The sequence below is a fragment of the Neoarius graeffei genome, chromosome 9 (genome assembly GCF_027579695.1).
Source record: "Neoarius graeffei isolate fNeoGra1 chromosome 9, fNeoGra1.pri, whole genome shotgun sequence".
Lineage (NCBI taxonomy): Eukaryota > Metazoa > Chordata > Actinopteri > Siluriformes > Ariidae > Neoarius > Neoarius graeffei.
Genome location: NC_083577.1, coordinates 75,581,627 through 75,600,555, shown reverse-complemented (window position 1 = coordinate 75,600,555; position 18,929 = coordinate 75,581,627). Strand labels below are relative to the sequence as shown.

Below are 18,929 nucleotides of genomic sequence, written 5' to 3'. Positions count from 1 at the left end.
ATGACAAAATACATTACAGTGCTGTTTGATATTAGAATGCTGCTTTTTTTAATGTGTTTTAAAGTTATCGATGAATGCGAACCTCTTCAGGTATGCCACTAGGTACGACTACAACATTTTCAGTGCAGATGATCATTATTTTAAGGTAATAAGCTTAGTGGTACAGTAAGTAACCTTACATTCAAGTAAATTAAACATATGGTAATTCTGCTCTTTTTCAGCAAGTTTTAAAGTTATTGATGAATGTCACACTCTTCAGTAATACCTCAAATATGAACTATTTTTAAGCACAAAGGATCATTACTTAAGGTTACTAATTTAGTTTTAAGAACCAGTATGTACAAATGATTCATATCTGAATTATATCTCCCAGTGTATTAAATAGTCATTATTTGTATTCTTGCAGGTAAATAATCACTGACAAATCAGTGCAAACTATGTAATTCTCTACTGATTGTCAAAATGGACATTTCAGACACAATTTCTGCCACTTAGCCTTATCTGTTGCATCTGAAACATTTCCAGTGCCTTAAACAACTCTTTTTGTGAGAAATAAATGTTATTACTGTGATTTTTGATGTTATATTTAAGAGTTATTTCCATTAAGGAATTAGTGAAAAAGGCAGTTTTTGACTATTTGGAGGGGTTATTAACTTCAGAGGGTATGTACAGGAGGGTTAGCATTTTTCAGTTGGCCAAATATTGGTATTTCCATACTTAGATAGATCATCTCCATATTTTAGAGGGGGTAGAAAAAATTTTTTGGTCTAACACCCCCCCAATAGAGACAAACAACCACTCACATTCACACTTACGGTCAGTTTAGAGCCACCAATTAGCCTAACCTGGATGTCTTTGGGGGAAACAGGTGCCCCTTTTCCACCAAAGCAGTTCCAGGGCTGGTTTGGGGCCAGTGCTTAGTTTGGAACCGGGTTTTCTGTTTCCACTGACAAAGAACTGGCTCTGGGGCCAGAAAAACCGGTTCCAGGCTAGCACCAACTCTCTGCTGGGCCAGAGGAAAGAACCGCTTACGTCAGTGGGGTGTGTGTGTGTGTTTGTTAAGACCAACAACAATAACAAGACCGCGAAAGATCGCCATTTTTAAGAGACGGGAAGCAGCAGCTGTACAAACGCGAAGTCATCCATTATTATTATTATTGCTGTTGTTGCTGCTGCTGCTTCTTCCGTGCTGTTTGTGCTTCGATATTTGTGCCAAGGTTTATGCAAACGTAGCAACGTAACTGACGTATACAACGACGTAATGACGTGGCTTCCCTTAGCACCGCGAGCTATGGAAAAGCAAACTGGTTCTCAGCTGGCTCGCAAGTTGAACAAGTTGTGAACCAGCACCAGCCCCGAAACTGATTTGGTGGAAAAGGGGTAAGAGAGAACATGCAAACTCTACACAGAAAGGCCCTCGTTGGCCACTGGGCTCGAACCCAGAACCTTCTTGCTGCGAGCTGACAGTGCTAACCACTACACCACCATGCAGAGGCTAGGTATTTTTTTTACCTAATCTGCATGTCTTTGAACTGTGTAGGAAGCCGGCACAGACAGAACTTTTCTCCACACAGAAAGGCCCCCTTCGACCATGAGATTCGAACCCAGAGCCCAGACCCGTCTTGCTGCGAAGCAAAACCAAGTGCACCACTTTTAAATGCATCACCGAGGAAACTAAATGAAAATGAAACAAACATCATGAAAATCTTCTTTTTCATTTCATTAAATGGGGAAGAAAAAAAAGCACAGACATGGAACCTGAGGAGCTGCCTGATAGTGCATGTGACTGGATTAAACTCTTATTCTAGAGAAGTCTCTCTGCGCCACAGGGCTGGACTGACTCCTAAAGCCCCGCCCCTGGATAGACCCCGCCCCCTGGAGGAAACGCAGGGAGGCGTCACGTGATCGGTTCCGCCAGAAATCCAGTATGGCGGAATCTGTCCGCGGGTGAAGCTTTTCGCTCGGACGGAAATTAAAGTGCGTCGTTTTGGCGCGTCGTGGAAAAAGCGGCTGGCTGTGGAGGAGACGAGGTGAGCAGAGATTTCCACTCCGACTCGGTTTACGCGGTGAAAAGCGCGAATTGTGCCGAAAGCGACGGGAAGCGGTTGATAAACGGCCGGCGCGAGCGGAAACAATCATAGCGGCAGTGTCTGAGAGGCGCGCGCGCGGGTTCGAACCGAGTGTCGGAGCTGTCAGGGGGGCGAATACTTTAACTTTCTCCTGCTCGCGAGAGCAGCCAGTCAGAGTCCGAGCCTCCTGCACGCGCGCACACACATGCGCACAGACACATACACACGCGCACATACACATGCGCACACACACACACGCGCGCGCATTTTACAGTATAATGTAGCATTTAGCAAAACAGCAGCGCATTCATCCCGCGCCGCAGGGCGAGTTTCACAACACAGTTTCACTCCCTTCACCAACATCATCATCATCATCATAAATATTTTATTGTAGTGTGTCGAGAGATAAAAGATAAAATAAGCTGCTTTTTATTGTGAAATTAAAAATGAAATAACACAAGGAACACATTATTATTATTATTATTATTATTATTATCATCAGACAAATCTGCTTAAATACAGTGTAGGTACTGAGAAATAATATAAAATTTTTAATAGTCAGTGCATTACTTCATTTAAGATAAAAACAAATTATTCCTCAATTAGTTAAAAAAAATAGATCTGAAAATGTTGTGTAAATATCATAAAACCAAAGGCACACTATCCTCTCAGTACAGTAAAACATAATTTTTCTTTTATTACTACTACTATTAATTTTTTTCCCACTGGGGGGAGAGTTGATTCCTGAATACTTGGCGTATCAGATCACGTGACACCTTTGTCTACAATTATCGACATGCAGATTATTTAAATAAATAAATAAATAAATGATCGGTATGTGGTATTAAGTTAACAAAACTTTTTAGTTTTTATTAAAAATTTGTTTTACATAGATGTATCTTTCGAGCAACGGCTACAATTATCGACACCTTAGCGATCTTTTGGCCGTTGCAAAAATCGAAAAGACTTTCAGTATGTAAATTGTGCATGAATAATTACTCAGACTTCCACTGGGGGGGGAAAAAAAAAAAGAGTTGATTCCTGAATACTTGGCGTATCAGATCACGTGACACCTTTGTCTACAATTATCGACATGCAGATGATTATTTGAATAAATAAATGAATGAATGGTATGTGGTATTAACTTAACAAAACTTTAGTTTTTATTTAAAAATTGTTTTACTTAGACTTATATTTAGAGCGGCGGCTACAGTTATCGACACCTTAGCGATCTTTTGGCCGTTGCAAAAGTCGAAAAGACTTTCAGTATGTAAATTGTGCATGAATAATTACTCAGACTTCCACTGGGGGGAGAGTTGATTCCTGAATACTTGGCGTATCAGATCACGTGACACCTTTGTCTACAATTATCGACATGCAGATTATTTAAATAAATAATTAAATAAATAAATGATCGGTATGTGGTATTAAGTTAACAAAACTTTTTAGTTTTTATTAAAAATTTGTTTTACATAGATTTATCTTTCGAGCAACGGCTACAATTATCGACACCTTAGCGATCTTTTGGCCGTTGCAAAAGTCAAAAAGACTTTCAGTATGTAAATTGTGCATGAATAATTACTCAGATTTCCACTGGGGAGAGAGTTGATTCCTGAATACTTGGCGTATCAGATCACGTGACGCCTTTGTCTACAATTATCGACATGCAGATGATTATTTGAATAAATAAATGAATGAATGGTATGTGGTATTAACTTAACAAAACTTTAGTTTTTATTTAAAAATTGTTTTACTTAGACTTATATTTAGAGCGGCGGCTACAGTTATCGACACCTTAGCGATCTTTTGGCCGTTGCAAAAGTTGAAAAGACTTTCAGTATGTAAATTGTGCATGAATAATTACTCAGACTTCCACTGGGGGGAGAGTTGATTCCTGAATACTTGGCGTATCAGATCACGTGACACCTTTGTCTACAATTATCGACATGCAGATTATTTAAATAAATAATTAAATAAATAAATGATCGGTATGTGGTATTAAGTTAACAAAACTTTTTAGTTTTTATTAAAAATTTGTTTTACATAGATTTATCTTTCGAGCAACGGCTACAATTATCGACACCTTGGCGATCTTTTGGCCGTTGCAAAAGTCGAAAAGACTTTCAGTATGTAAATTGTGCATGAATAATTACTCAGACTTCCACTGGGGGGAGAGTTGATTCCTGAATACTTGGCGTATCAGATCACGTGACGCCTTTGTCTACAATTATCGACATGCAGATGATTATTTGAATAAATAAATGAATGAATGGTATGTGGTATTAACTTAACAAAACTTTAGTTTTTATTTAAAAATTGTTTTACTTAGACTTATATTTAGAGCGGCGGCTACAGTTATCGACACCTTAGCGATCTTTTGGCCGTTGCAAAAGTTGAAAAGACTTTCAGTATGTAAATTGTGCATGAATAATTACTCAGACTTCCACTGGGGGGAGAGTTGATTCCTGAATACTTGGCGTATCAGATCACGTGACACCTTTGTCTACAATTATCGACATGCAGATTATTTAAATAAATAATTAAATAAATAAATGATCGGTATGTGGTATTAAGTTAACAAAACTTTTTAGTTTTTATTAAAAATTTGTTTTACATAGATTTATCTTTCGAGCAACGGCTACAATTATCGACACCTTGGCGATCTTTTGGCCGTTGCAAAAGTCGAAAAGACTTTCAGTATGTAAATTGTGCATGAATAATTACTCAGACTTCCACTGGGGGGAGAGTTGATTCCTGAATACTTGGCGTATCAGATCACGTGACACCTTTGTCTACAATTATCGACATGCAGATGATTATTTGAATAAATAAATGAATGAATGGTCTGTGGTATTAAGTTAACAAAACTTTAGTTTTTATTTAAAAATTGTTTTACTTAGACTTGTATTTAGAGCGGCGGCTACAGTTATCGACACAGCGATCTTTTGGCCGTTGCAAAAGTCGAAAAGACTTTCAGTATGTAAATTGTGCATGAATAATTACTCAGACTTCCACTGGGGGAAAAAAAAAAGAGTTGATTCCTGAATACTTGGCGTATCAGATCACGTGACACCTTTGTCTACAATTATCGACATGCAGATTATTTAAATAAATAAATAATCGGTCTGTGGTATTAAGTTAACAAAACTTTTTAGTTTTTATTAAAAATTTCTTTTACATAGACTTATCTTTCAAGGGGTGGCTACAGTTATCGACACCTTAGCGATCTTTTGGCCGTTGCAAAAGTCGAAAAGACTTTCAGTATGTAAATTGTGCATGAATAATTACTCAGACTTCCACTGGGGGGAGAGTTGATTCCTGAATACTTGGCGTATCAGATCACGTGACACCTTTGTCCACAATTATTGACATGCAGATGATTATTTAAATAAATAAATAATCGGTATATGGTATTAAGGTAACAAAACAGTTTTTAATTTAAAATTTGTTTTACATAGACTTATATTTAGAGCAGCAGCTACAATTATCGACACCTTAACGATCTTTTGGCCGTTGCAAAAGTCGAAAAGACTTTCAGTATGTAAATTGTGCGTGAATAATTACTCAAACTTCCACTGGGAGGAAAAAAAAAAAAAAGAGTTGATTCCTGAATACTTGGCGTATCAGATCACATGACACTGTTCCACAATTATCGACACCTTTGTCCACAGTTATCGACATCCAGATGATTATTTATTTAAAAAAAAATAATCGGTATGTGGTATTAAGTTAACAAAACAGTGTTTTAAAAATGTGTTTTACATAGACTTATTTAGTACAAAATATCTTTTCTATAAATATCCGGATGTCGGTGTTTATGTAAGTGAGGAAGTAATTCTAACATTTGTAAACCAATGAACTGATAATGTTTAACCTGCGTCAGAAAATCTTTTTGTTCCACTTTCTACCCGCTTTCTAAGTATTTTCGTAGATCGCATTTTGTTCATCATTCGTCGTTGTTTGTATTAATTTCTAGTTTTGTCGTTTACCAATAAATATCAACAGGGAATTGATATTGTAACCACATGAGCATCCAGGTCAAAGGTCGCCTGTCATTCCTCGAACCAAAATATAAAATGTCTACTGATATTGTAATATGTGGTAGATATTTACAACAAACTGCAAAAAAAATTCTGAATGGAATAGAAAAATCTGAATATTTCAAGCCTGTAATTTTTTATATGCTCGGAATTTAATTCTGCTCTAATTCTACTTATTGCAATTGGATTCCAAATACTCTATAAACATTCCATTCTGTTATGAATCAGGAAAAAATTATTATAAATCACAGCACTTTTATTTTTTTAAAGTACTTCATCTACTTCAACAATGTTACACACAGATCGATCCATAACAGTTGTAAACGTCACTTAATCCCACAGGGTGTCGATAATGGTGGACACCGGTGAAAGCGATCACTATTATCGACACCTCACGTGACTCTCAAACGCGTTTCGATACAAAATAGCGGCTGTCAAATGAAAGAGTAAGAAACAAAGTAGGTTTCGACAAGGAGATCATGAATTTGATCAGTAAAAAGATCATGAATATCGGTGAATTTGATCAGTAAAAACACGTCCATGATCTTTCCACCATGCTTACATGCGATGACAATGTCCGGGTTTTCTGAAAAATTGCTGATTGTGGTAAAAAAAAAATTCCAACTCGGGTAACGGGTGAGGCGGGCCTTCAGGTTGATTAATTAACCAATAATAAATGTTGGAACTGAAACTCACCTTTGTAAAATTCATCTCATCTCATTATCTCTAGCCGCTTTATCCTGTTCTACAGGGTCGCAGGCAAGCTGGAGCCTATCCCAGCTGACTACGGGCGAAAGGCGGGGTACACCCTGGACAAGTCGCCAGGTCATCACAGGGCTGATACATATGGCCCTTTTCCACTACCCTTTTTCAGCTCACTTCAGCTCGCTTCAGCTCACTTCAGCCCGACACGGCTCGCGTTTCGACTACCAAAAAACAGCACGACTCAGCTCGCTTCAGCCCTGCTTAGCCCCTAAAACTCGCACCGTTTTGGAATGGGGCTGAAGCGAGCCAAAGCGAGCCGAGTGAGGCTGGGGCGTGAACAGACACTCCCCTGTGCACTGATTGGTGAGGAGGAGTGTCTTCACATGCCCACACACGCCCCGCGAGCGCACTGGGATCTGTAAACACCGCAAACCCGGAAGGAGAAGAATTACGAATTACGAGAATTTCTGAAGCCTTATGCGCCTCGCCTCATCTATACGCTCTTGCCAGTATCTGTTGGCGTTGTCGGTGACAACAAGCCACAGCACCAAGACCAGCAACACTAACGACTCCATGTCCTCCATGTTTATTGTTTACTATTCGGGTTGTGAGACTACCGCTTAAAAGATCACTGATGTCACTGTTTGCGCCGCTTAACGACAACACGTGACGTCCACCCACTTTCGCTAACTCCACCCAATGTGTCCACCCACTTCCAGCCAGCACGGTTCAGCGCGGTTGTAGTCGAAATGCAACTCCAACAGCCCCACTCAGCTCGGCTCAGCCGCGTTTGTAGTGGAAAAGCGGCAATAGACACAGACAACCATTCACACTCACATTCACACCTACGGTCAATTTAGAGTCACCAGTTAACCTAACCTGCATGTCTTTGGACTGTGGGGGAAACCGGAGCACCCGGAGGAAACCCACGCGGACACGGGGAGAACATGCAAACTCCACACAGAAAGGCCCTCGCCGGCCACGGGGCTCGAACCCGGACCTTCTTGCTGTGAGGCGACAGCGCTAACCACTACACCACCGTGCCGCCCCCTTTGTAAAATTGATTTTTTAATTGGTAAATCTGAAAAGGTGTCGATAATTGTAGCCGCCGCTCTGCTTAAGTTTCTTTCTTTCATTCATTCTTTTCTTTGAGGGCTAGGATGGCCTAGATAGATAGATTTATTATTTTATTGATCCCAAGCTGCAATTGTTTTGCTGGAGCAGCAAGATATCAGACATGTGTAACATAAAATAGAATTAAAAGATCCCAAGAACAAGCTGACTATACAGTAATGTTTTCATAACATGAAAAATTTCATATTTCTTTTCATATATACACACACACACCGTACAGTGGTATGCAAAAGTTTGTGCACCCCTGGTCAAAATTGCTGTTACTGTGAACAGTTAAGCAAGTTGAAGATGAACTGATCTCCACAAGGCATAAAGTTAAAGACGACTCATTCCCTTTATATTTTAAGCAAAAACAAATTTTTAATTTTCATCTTTTACATTTTCTAAATGACAAAAAAGGAAAAGGGCCCGAAGCAAAAGTTTGGGCACCCTGCATGGTTAGTATCTAGTAACGCCCCCTTTGGCAAGAATCACAGCTTGTAAACACTTTTTGTAGCCAGCTAATAATCTTTCAGTTCTTACCTGGGGGATTTTCACACATTCGTCCTTGCAAAAGGCTTCCAGTTCTACAAGTTTCTTGGGCTGTCTTGCATGCACTGCACTTTTGAGATCTAGCCACAGATTTTCAATGATGTTTAGGTCAGGGGACTGTGAGGGCCCGGGCAAAACCTTCAGCTTGGGCCTCTTGAGGTATTCCATTGTAGATTTTGAGGTGTGTTTTTGGATCATCGTCTTATTGTAGGACCCATCCTCTTTTTAACTTCAGCTTTTTTACAGATGGTGTGATATTTGCTTCCAGAGTTTGCTGGTATTTATTTGAATCCATGCTTCCCTCGACCAATGAAATGTGCCCTGTGCCACTGGCTGCAACACAACCCCAAAGCATGATCGATCCACACCCATGCTTCAGAGTTGGAGAGGTGTTCTTTTCCTGGAATTTGGCACCCTTTTTTCTCCAAACATACCTTTGCACATTGTGGCCAAAAAGTTCGATTTTATTTCATCAGTCCACAGGACTTGTTTCCAAAATGCATCAGGCTTATTTAGATGTTCATTTGCAAACTTCAGACGCTGAATTTTGTGGCTAGGACGCAGGAACGGTTTTCTTCTGATGACTCTCTCATGAAGGTCATATTTGTTCAGGTGTCGCTGCATAGTAGAACAGTGCACCACCACTCCAGGGTCTGCTAAATCTTTCTGAAGGTCTTTTGCAGTCAAACAGGGGTTTTTATTTGCCTTTCTAGCAATCCAACGAGCAGGTCTTTCAGAAAGTTTTCTTCATCTTCCAGACCTCACCTTGATCTCCACTGTTTCTGTTAACTGCCATTTCTTAATAACATTACAATCTGAGGAAACGGCTACCTGAAAACACTTTGCTACGTTCTTGTAGCCTTCTCCTGCTTTGTGAGCATCAATTATTTTATTATTCAGAATGCGAGGGAGTTGCTTAGAGGAGCCCATGGCTGTTGATTTTAGGGACAAGTTTGAGGAGTCAGAGAATTTATACAGCTTTGAAATCTGCATCATCTGACCTTTCCTAACGAAGAATTTGAACAAGCCACAGCTCAATAAGCTAATTAAAGTGCATATTCTGGGCCAATTTTGTTTATTTGTTTTTTATATGAAAGTATGTCCCTTTACACACTCATCCAGAAGGGAAATTTTGCACAAGGCCATCTGTCTACAGCAGAAAAAAATAAAATAACAAAATGCATCTGGAAAAATCCCAATGGAGTCTGGAGCCAGATTCGTGACGTCACCTGCGGAAGCGCCAGCAGGCTGAGCGAGCTTTGCACGGTTTCAGTGCACAGCCTGTGTAGACCAAGCGCTCCCATTTCTCTCTCATTGTCCGGTCTTTTGGAAAACGATGAGTACTAATCCCATCAAGATTGGTGTTGCTACACCCTCCTACGATATGTCTGTTAACCATTTTAATAATTACACGATAACGTTGAAGAAATTTGCAGAAAACCACCAGGTCGTTTTCTCATAAACAAACCAGCGCTGACGTAGGATTCAGAGGGAGGCGTCCCGCACGCGACGTCACGAAAATCAATGTTTGCCGGGAAATCCAAATGCCGAGTTTTTTCAGAGGCGGACCGATTCGCCTCAAATGGCTCGATTTCAACTGAATTTTTCTGGTATTGCGCAAGGGAAAAAAATTTCAGAGAATGCGGAATGTTACAGATATTTGACCAAAGTTTAATATAAAATAGTAGAATTACACTGATCTTGCTCCTGAAATTTACCCGTGATATGCACTTTAAGGTCTGGAACCTTGGTAAAAGTTACTTGAGAGCTCAAATGTATTGGGGTGCCCAAACTTTTGCATGGTGTTCCTTTTCTTTTTCACTCTCCAGTTGTACAAAACAAAAACAATCCACAAATCTTGCAGAAAACGCTGAAAAGAAATGTGTCGTCTTTACCTTTATGCCTTTTGGTGATCAGTTCATCTTCTGCTCACTTAACTATTCACAGTAACTGGCATTTTCAGTCAGGGTGCCCAAACTTTTGCATGCCACTGTATGTGTGTGTATAAAAAATATACTCTTTGCTCTATCCGATCACTTTGGGATGTATTTTTGTGCACTGGTTTATCAGGATGCTATTACTTTGATGCTGAAATACGTATAGTTATAAAACAATTTTGTCGTACATTAGAACTCGTGCAAAAGAAATCACAGGTCAGGGGTCAATAACATCGGCGTTTTATTGTTCGCTCGAATTCAGAACTGTTGTGAAATGTTTTGGAAAGTTTTTAGCACAGTTTGTCAAAGCACTTGTGTGTGTCCGTGTGTGTGTGTGTGTGTTTTTTTTTTTTTAAACCCTCCAGGAGACGTGTGCATGTCCCAAGTCTCCGTACGCAGAGGAAAAGGGAAATGAACACCGTGTTTTTGAAGCAGAATATAACTTTATTTCTAAAACATCCTCGACACGATTGCCGCTTGTTTATAGATGCACCCAGAGTCGTGTCTCCTCCTCACGATGAGCTCGTGTTGTACGTGTACTTGCACTTCGAATGCATTCCTTTTAATGATCTTTGTGCTGTAGTCATGAGAATGATTTCAGTCCGTTCCACTTTGGTCAGAAGGCGTTCTTATAGACTATCTGGAAAGGGGGAAAAAAAAGATGTATATAATATTAAGTCAGGATGAAAGACATTTTGCAAAGAAGTATTAAAGGACATGGGACATGGATTTTTTTCTGGGTATAATTACGTATAAAGGACATAAGAAATGCCATCTAAATCACTGCAGGGCGTCAAAAATGTGAAAATCATCACATTATTCAACTTTTTTATACATCAGCGTAAAACAATGATTCGATAATTAGCTAAGCGGTCACGTGACCCGTGACGTCACAAAAACTTTTCAAGGAGCCAGCGCTTGGGTATCTAATGTAAACAGGTTACCGAAATGGACACCATCGACAGTGATATTCCCGATGTTTCACAGAGATGTGAAGTTAGACCCTATCAATTCGAACCGATAGCTGGAAATTCACATGAACATGGATCTTGTCTTTACTCTGACGGGTCAGATGATTCTGAGAGTGAGAGTTCATTCAGCCCTCATGAAACTGAAAGCGGTCGGCTCGATAACACTTCCTGGTAAGTTAAAAACAATTCTGCTCAAAGGCTAATGATCTGTTGAAAGAAGTATTATTTTTGTATCATACATTGAAAGTTCATCATAGATCGAGCTAAAGTCCGTTGCAAGCTAGTTTTTTTTTTTTGCTGATATTTTTCGAGATTGATTGAGATACAATGCTTCCAGAGTCCGAGATGAAAACATTCAAAATGGCGAAACGAGTCAGAATTATGATGATCAATAATTGATACACCCAAAATTATAATACTAATCCTTACCGCATGAGGCCCATGGTAAAACCACACTTCCAGGAGGGGCTGCCGTCTGCCTCCCAAGCCGGCCGAGAGCGCTCCTCGTCGGGCACGGCCAGGCGGGCGAATGCCCTGGTCCGTCCGCCCTGTCTAAAAAATAATGGTACAACTCCGAGTGAAGGTATCAATGCACTGTCGAAGCGCGCAGAAGGTGTTAGTACGCCTGTCATTATGGTGCGGACTTTCCATAGCATAGAAAATCGCCACGTTTCGATTTGTGTAACTGAACTTGTTTCATGTCACTGGTCATATAAACCGATGTAAACAGGAAAAACGCGGAAGAGTTTGGTCGCATCTAACTACAGCCCCAAAAAATACCATTGGCCATACTGAGCCTAGCTACATTGCTAACAGGAGTGACAGTGCGTCTGACTGACTGCGAGGTCGCAATACACCATGATGTTCAATGTACGTTAAACACTCTAAAAACGAAACAATTTTCTTGTCATCCAAGACACAAAAACTATTTTGTCGCATTCGTCATCATCACGATTCACACTTCTCCATATTCATCTACCCACTTGTGCTGTGCCCGAAAGTTTTTGTGACGTATGATCACGTGACAGCGGCTCTTCCGGTTGTAAAATATGCATATCGGAGCTCGAGCAGAAATGCCATATAATCATCACGAATATAACGATTTTGCTGAATTTAATAGATTTATTTTGTATTTGTTGATGCAATGATTTCATATTTTTAATGGAAAGAAACTGATATAGCGTGCATTTATGTTTCATGTCCCATGTCCTTTAATTCCCCCATGTATGGAGACTTTTTAATCTAAATATAAATATATATGGATGCCTTTCGGATGTGATGCTTGGAATATTCTTGAAATCATTGCCTCAGCAGGATTATATAGCAGATTATATTATGTTACATTAGATAATCCGATGGCAGGTATGGACTCGAGACAGTAACACTACACCCTGTGCACGCTTCGGCTGATTCCTCAGCTCGTATGGCTGTTGTGAAACCAGTTTTTAGATTTTAATTTAGCAACATTTGTGCCTTTCGTGGTTGAAACAGTGCTGTACTGCACTGCAGGCTGCAGGACAGGAATCTGGTAGTAAATTGGATTATAGGTAGTTAAATACCATTCGTTTTTCCGTGTTTTGCTGACTGTTAAATCTGAAAGGAGGTTTTTCATTCAGCCAGAGTGCAGAAACGAAAGTTAGTGGTTCTGTTAGAGGATTATAGATGCACTCTGCCAATCCCGAACATATCAGTGTAGACAAGATGAACGCTAATCATGGAGAGAGAAATGGAATAGTCATGAATGACTGTTAATTTCGTCATTAAAGCCGTGAGTAATTTTTATCCCCCGCTAACCGAAAGGCCCGAAGGGGGATTATGTCGTGGTGATGTTCATCCGTCCGTCCCGGGAAGGGTGCTCACCTTCTGAAATCAACTCGTCTCACAATTTTTGGAGGAATTTCATGAAACTTGGCAGGATTCTTTGTTATATGTCGGTAATACGCATATTGTAATTTCGTTAAATTGGGTCGCATTTTGCCCTTGATTAACAACCTTGTAAGGTGTGACATCAACTCCTCTTACAATTTTTGGACGAATTTCTCGAAGCTTGGCAAAAGGCCTTGTTATATGATGCATATATAATTGCAGATTGCGATTTAATTTCGTTTGTGAAAATTTTTCCCAGAGTTTTGACCCTTGATTAAATAACTTGTACTTTGACGATTTCATGAGGGTGTACGTTCTTCTGAAATCAACTCCTCTCACAATTTGTGGAGGAATTTCACCAAACTTGGCAGAAGGCTTTGTTATATGACGGTTATACGCAGATTGAAATTTCGTTTAATTTGGGCAAATTTTCCCAGAGTTACGCCCTTGATTATTAACCAACTTGTACTTTGGCAATTTCATCAAGGTGTGCTTGCTTTCTGAAATCAACTTCCTTCACTATTTTTGTGTCCTGCTGGCGGAAAGGCCCGAAGGGTGATTATGTCGTGGCGATGTCCGTCCCGGGAAGGGTGCTCACCTTCTGAAATAAACTCCTCTCACAATTTTTGGAGGAATTTCACCAAACTTGGCAGGATTCTTTGTTATATGTCGGTAATACGCATATTGCAATTTTGTTAAATCGGGTCGCATTTTACCAGAGTTACAGCCCTTGATTAACAACCTTGTACTTTGACAATTTCATGAAGGTGTGTTTTCCTTCTGACATCAACTCCTCACAATTTTTGGACGAATTTCTCGAAGCTTGGCAAAAGGCCTTGTTATATGATGCATATATAATTGCAGATTGCGATTTAATTTCGTTTGTGAAAATTTTCCCAGAGTTTTGACCCTTGATTAAATAACTTGTACTTTGACAATTTCATGAGGGTGTACGTTCTTCTGAAATCAACTCCGCTCACAATTTGTGGAGGAATTTCACCAAACTTGGCAGAAGGCTTTGTTATATGACAGTTATACGCAGATTGAAATTTCGTTTAATTTGGGCAAATTTTCCCAGAGTTACGCCCTTGATTATTAACCAACTTGTACTTTGGCAATTTCATCAAGGTGTGCTTGCTTTCTGAAATCAGCTTCCTTCACTATTTTTGTCTCCTGCTGGCGGAAAGGTTCGAAGGGTGATTATGTCGTGGCGATGTCCGTCCCGGGAAGGGTGCTCACCTTCTGAAATCAACTCCTCTCACAATCTTTGGAGGAATTTCACCAAACTTGGCAGGATTCTTTGTTGTATGTCAGTAATACACGCATTGCGATTTTGTTCAGTTCGGTCGCATTTTACCTGAGTTATGGCATCGTTGCCAGTGGGGGATATTGTGCTCTCAGAGCACGCTTGTTTAGTCTAGAAGTGCTAAGGCATTAACGTCTTGTTTTGCTGTCAGTGGTTGATATAGTGTGAAAGCAAACATTCAGAGTAATGCAGGTTAGTCATTACATATGAGATCAATACTTGTGACATGTGACACCTACACTTTTTTTTTTTTTTTCTTCTTCCTCCTGGTAGAGTGTGGGTCAGAATGGGTTTGGATGTTTTCGGAGTACGTGTTTTGTAGAGTGTAAAGCCTCATTCTTTTCACACACGGACTATATAAAAAATGTTCCACAACCCCATTTCCAGAGAAGTTGGGATATTTTCCAAAATGCAATGCAATGAAACAAAAATCTGTGATTTGTTAATTCGTCTGAACCTTTACTTAACTGACAAAAGTCCAAAGAAAAGATTTTCAGTAGTTTTACTGACCGACTTCGTTTATATTTAGAAAATCAATTAAGTTAGAATTTGATGCCTGCAACACGCTTAAAAAAAAAAAAGTCGAGACAGGCATTATTACCGTACCATTGTGTGACATCACCTTTCCCTTTAATAACGCTTTATAATCATACAGGACCTGAAGATACTAATTGTCGCACTTTTGCAATTGGAGTTTTTGTCCTTTCTTGCTTGATCGAAGACTTCAGCTGCTCAACAATCCGTGGTCGCCGTTGTCTGATTTTCCTCTTCATGGTGCCATATACATAGATCTGGACTGGCAGCAGGCCAGTCAAGCATACGCACTCTGTGTCTACAAAACCACGCTGTTGTAACCCATGTAGAATGAGGCCTGGTGGTGTTGTCCTGCTCAAATAAGCATGGACTTCCTGAGAACAGATGAATGTCCCTCTAGAATCCCAATATATCAATGGTACCTTCACGCACCGGCAACTCACCCATGCTGCTGGCTTTTGCACCTTTCTGTGTTGATGAACCGGACGGTCATGCTCACCTTTGGCACGGAGAACTCGTTGTCCCAAAAACAAGCTGAAATGTGGACTCCTCTGACCACAGCACATGTTTCCACTGTCTTTTGGTCCATCTGAGATGAGTTTGAGCCCAGAGAAATCTGTGGTGTTTCTGCATAGAATTGATGAATGGTTTCCTCCTTGCGTTTTATACACACACACACACACACACACACACACACACGGATTATATTTTGTTCAGCGATTCAAACATACAGGATTATATAGTATGTCTGTGATGCACGGAAATCACAGATAGAAGCAGTTTAGCTCAGACAGAACTGTTATGAAACAGTGTTTTGGAAAGATTTAGCACAGTTTGTGCCTGGTACACTCCGTACACATTGCGGTCTTTTTAGTATGTTTCTGCTGTTTGTTCCTTGTTGGGTTTTTTTTTCTGAATTTGAAAAAAGGTTCTGAGAAATATATAATATATTCCCCCCCCCAATGAAGCGGTGGTCTAAAGCAGTGGCGTCCAGGGGTGCCTCGGAGGTCTGTGAGGCATAGCCAGGGGGTTTTACCAAACGTATTTTATTTATGTTCTCATAATGTTTTATTTCATCAAATAAAAATTTTTTTTTCGGGGTGCGGTTTCTATCAAATCCTGCGCTCTGATTGGTTGGCGAGCCTGGTTACGGACCTCTGGCGACTCGCTCGTTCACAACAGCAAACAACATGGTAGAATTTTTTTGTCAACGTTTATCTTTTTTTTTTTTAAGATTTATTTATAAGATTATCAAAAATCTTATAAATTTTCGCCAGCATTTCTCAGGAGAATAGCATTAATTTTACAGCATGGATAGCGATAACGACAGTCTTGACAGTGAAAGTGAGTTTTACTACCCTGAGGAAGAAGAAATTAAAAAACATTTCAGGAGAAAGCTAAAAACCTCTAACTGTTGCTAACGCCGAGCAAAAACATGGCTGAATCCTGAATGACTCAATTTTGTATAAATAGGGGACTACATAGGCGGCAAAATGTAGTTTTTTTCCTGCCATGGAAGTGCACTTGTATACCGAGGAGGAAGCAATTTGCATTACAGCTGTGAATGAGGATTCAAAATGGCGGCTCGGCTCACTTTTCCCTTTTGGACGCTCTCGTTTTCTGTTAGAATTTGGTAAAGAAAAAAAAGTTATTTAACTAGCTTAAGGTCAGTCTGTATGGTGAAATACCGTGAGCTCGGCCTTGAATACTGACCTCGGCCCAGAGGGCCTCGCTCAGTACTTTCAAGACCTCGGTCACAGTATTTCACCATACGGTTCGAGCCCCGTGGCCGGCGAGGGCCTTTCTGTGTGGAGTTTGCATGTTCTCCTCGTGTCCGCGTGGGTTTCCTCTGGGTGCTCCGGTTTCCCCCACAGTCCAAAGACATGCAGGTTAGGTTAACTGGTGACTCTAAATTGACCGTAGGTGTGAATGGTTGTCTGTGTCTATGTGTCAGCCCTGTGATGACCTGGCGACTTGTCCAGGGTGTACCCCGCCTTTCGCCCGTAGTCAGCTGGGATAGGCTCCAGCTTGCCTGCAACCCTGTAGAACAGGATAAAGCGGCTAGAGATAATGAGATGAGATATATGCACAATAATTACAATTATGAAAATATGCCAAAATCTAAAAAGAAAAGGAAAAAATTGTATAGCTAAATTACATTTAAATATTAACCTATTTAAGCCTATTCAACTCAAGCCTACTCAAGAGTTCCATGCTTTAAATGTAACATGAGTAATGCTGGAATTGCCCAGCAGCTAAATAACTTTTCGGGTGCATGCGCAGGTTGTTTGTAGCGCACACGCATTAGTTAAGTTCAGGTCTTTTATTTTACGTGTCTGTGATCGTGTAGGCGAGAGATGCATTTTCCCGTTGCTTCCCTGTGGTTGTTTGCTGCAGGACTTCCGGGTTCCTGGGTCAAAGGACCCGAACTACGGAGGCCGGGGTGGCTTTGTAGTGCCAGTCTCGGGCACGCACACCAGCTCGGGCATGGATTGGAGTGGTTTCACGCAATTAACATTTCATTAGGGGTGTTCACACGGCACATATTTGCATCGATGCTGCACCGATGTATTTTGTTGCGATATATCTTACACCGGTGTAAATTTTGTGGAGCGTTCACACGTCACAAACCTGCTTACTAGAGAGAAGCGTGTTAGCATCGGTGCAGCCCCACTTGCGTTCACACGGCAGTTTTTGCGACCGTGCTATACGATAGTAATAATGCGGAAATGAAATATGCGCATGCGTGAAAATGTACTTCCTTTTCCTGGTTGTCATGGCATCACCAAGCGCCGGGAAAACAACGTGGATGAAGACACCAGTGTTGCCAGATACTGCTGACGTTTTCCAGCCCAAAATGTGTTCAAATCCACCAAAATGCACTTAAAACCGCCCAATCTGGCAACACTGGAAGACACGCAGTTCTGTTGTTGTTGTTGATATTCGCCATTTTGGAAGCGCAAAATACCAGGATGCAAATTATGCAATGCCCGTATGCAATCAACTCTCCTCACGCGTAGCGAGTCTACCCCTGTAGCGTTCAGACGTCCCATTTTATATCGGTGCTGCCCCGCAAACTAGCATTTACTCCGGAGTAAATTTCTTAAACCCCCTCCCGAGCAGGGTTAGATTTGCACCGGTTTAAGCAGCTTTCAGGGGCGACACCGCTATAACTTTGTACCGTGTGAACGCTCTACCGGGGCAGCCCCGGTGCTACACCGGAGTAAAAGTTGCCGTGTGAACACCCCTATTATGTGTATTGTAAAAAATGTATGCATGTATTGTAATTGGGTATTTTGTTTATGCATGGAAGTTCATTTATTTTTCACACACAGAAAAAAAAAAATTAATTCAGGGATGCGCAACAGGCGCACGAGTCTCAACTGAAATGTCAGATGAGTCTCACATTGAAAGTAAAGATGATCTGTACAGTACAGATGTGTTAATTTTTTTTTTTGTAACATGATTTTAACAATGATTTAGCATTTCCTGTCCATTTATTAGCCAGTGTCACTGTCAAAAAAGCCCAAAGTCCGTCAGCTTCAGGGGGACCTCATCCCCCGGGACCCCCACCACCACCTTTTATTTTTTTTGAAAAGTGGAGAACCCTGTGTTAAAACTAGCGACCTGTGTGGGTCTGAGCTCAGCCTTTGTCTGATTGGAAGACAGACACTATGGTACATAAATAGGGCCATCATTAAAAAATGTTCTGTTTCCGGTCCACCGGCCGGGCGAGTGCCGTTTGTGCGGTTGAAATTTTTTTTTTTTTTAATGCCGGTTTTTCGACATTTTTTTCGGGTTCGTAAATCTAAAATCGAACTTGACATTTCCGCATT

At 40.6% G+C, this 18,929-nt stretch overlaps 1 protein-coding gene and 1 long non-coding RNA gene across 2 annotated transcripts in view; one reads left to right on the top strand and one right to left on the bottom strand.

Annotated features, from left to right (window-relative positions):
* The first annotated feature begins 1,914 nt into the window (after window positions 1-1,914).
* Window positions 1,915-18,929, top strand: part of hdac4 (histone deacetylase 4) — a 588,646-nt gene continuing 571,631 nt past the window's right edge. The window contains exon 1 of the mRNA XM_060930285.1: window positions 1,915-2,030. The gene's annotated coding sequence lies outside the window, so the exon portion shown is untranslated. The remainder of the gene's footprint in view (window positions 2,031-18,929) is intronic.
* The window catches only part of LOC132891348 (uncharacterized), a 45,516-nt gene continuing 37,470 nt past the window's right edge, over window positions 10,884-18,929 (bottom strand). Inside the window, exons 2-3 of the long non-coding RNA XR_009655310.1 lie at window positions 15,593-15,748; window positions 10,884-11,056 (exon numbers count right to left, since the gene is read on the bottom strand). This is a non-coding gene — a long non-coding RNA (uncharacterized LOC132891348). The remainder of the gene's footprint in view (window positions 11,057-15,592; window positions 15,749-18,929) is intronic.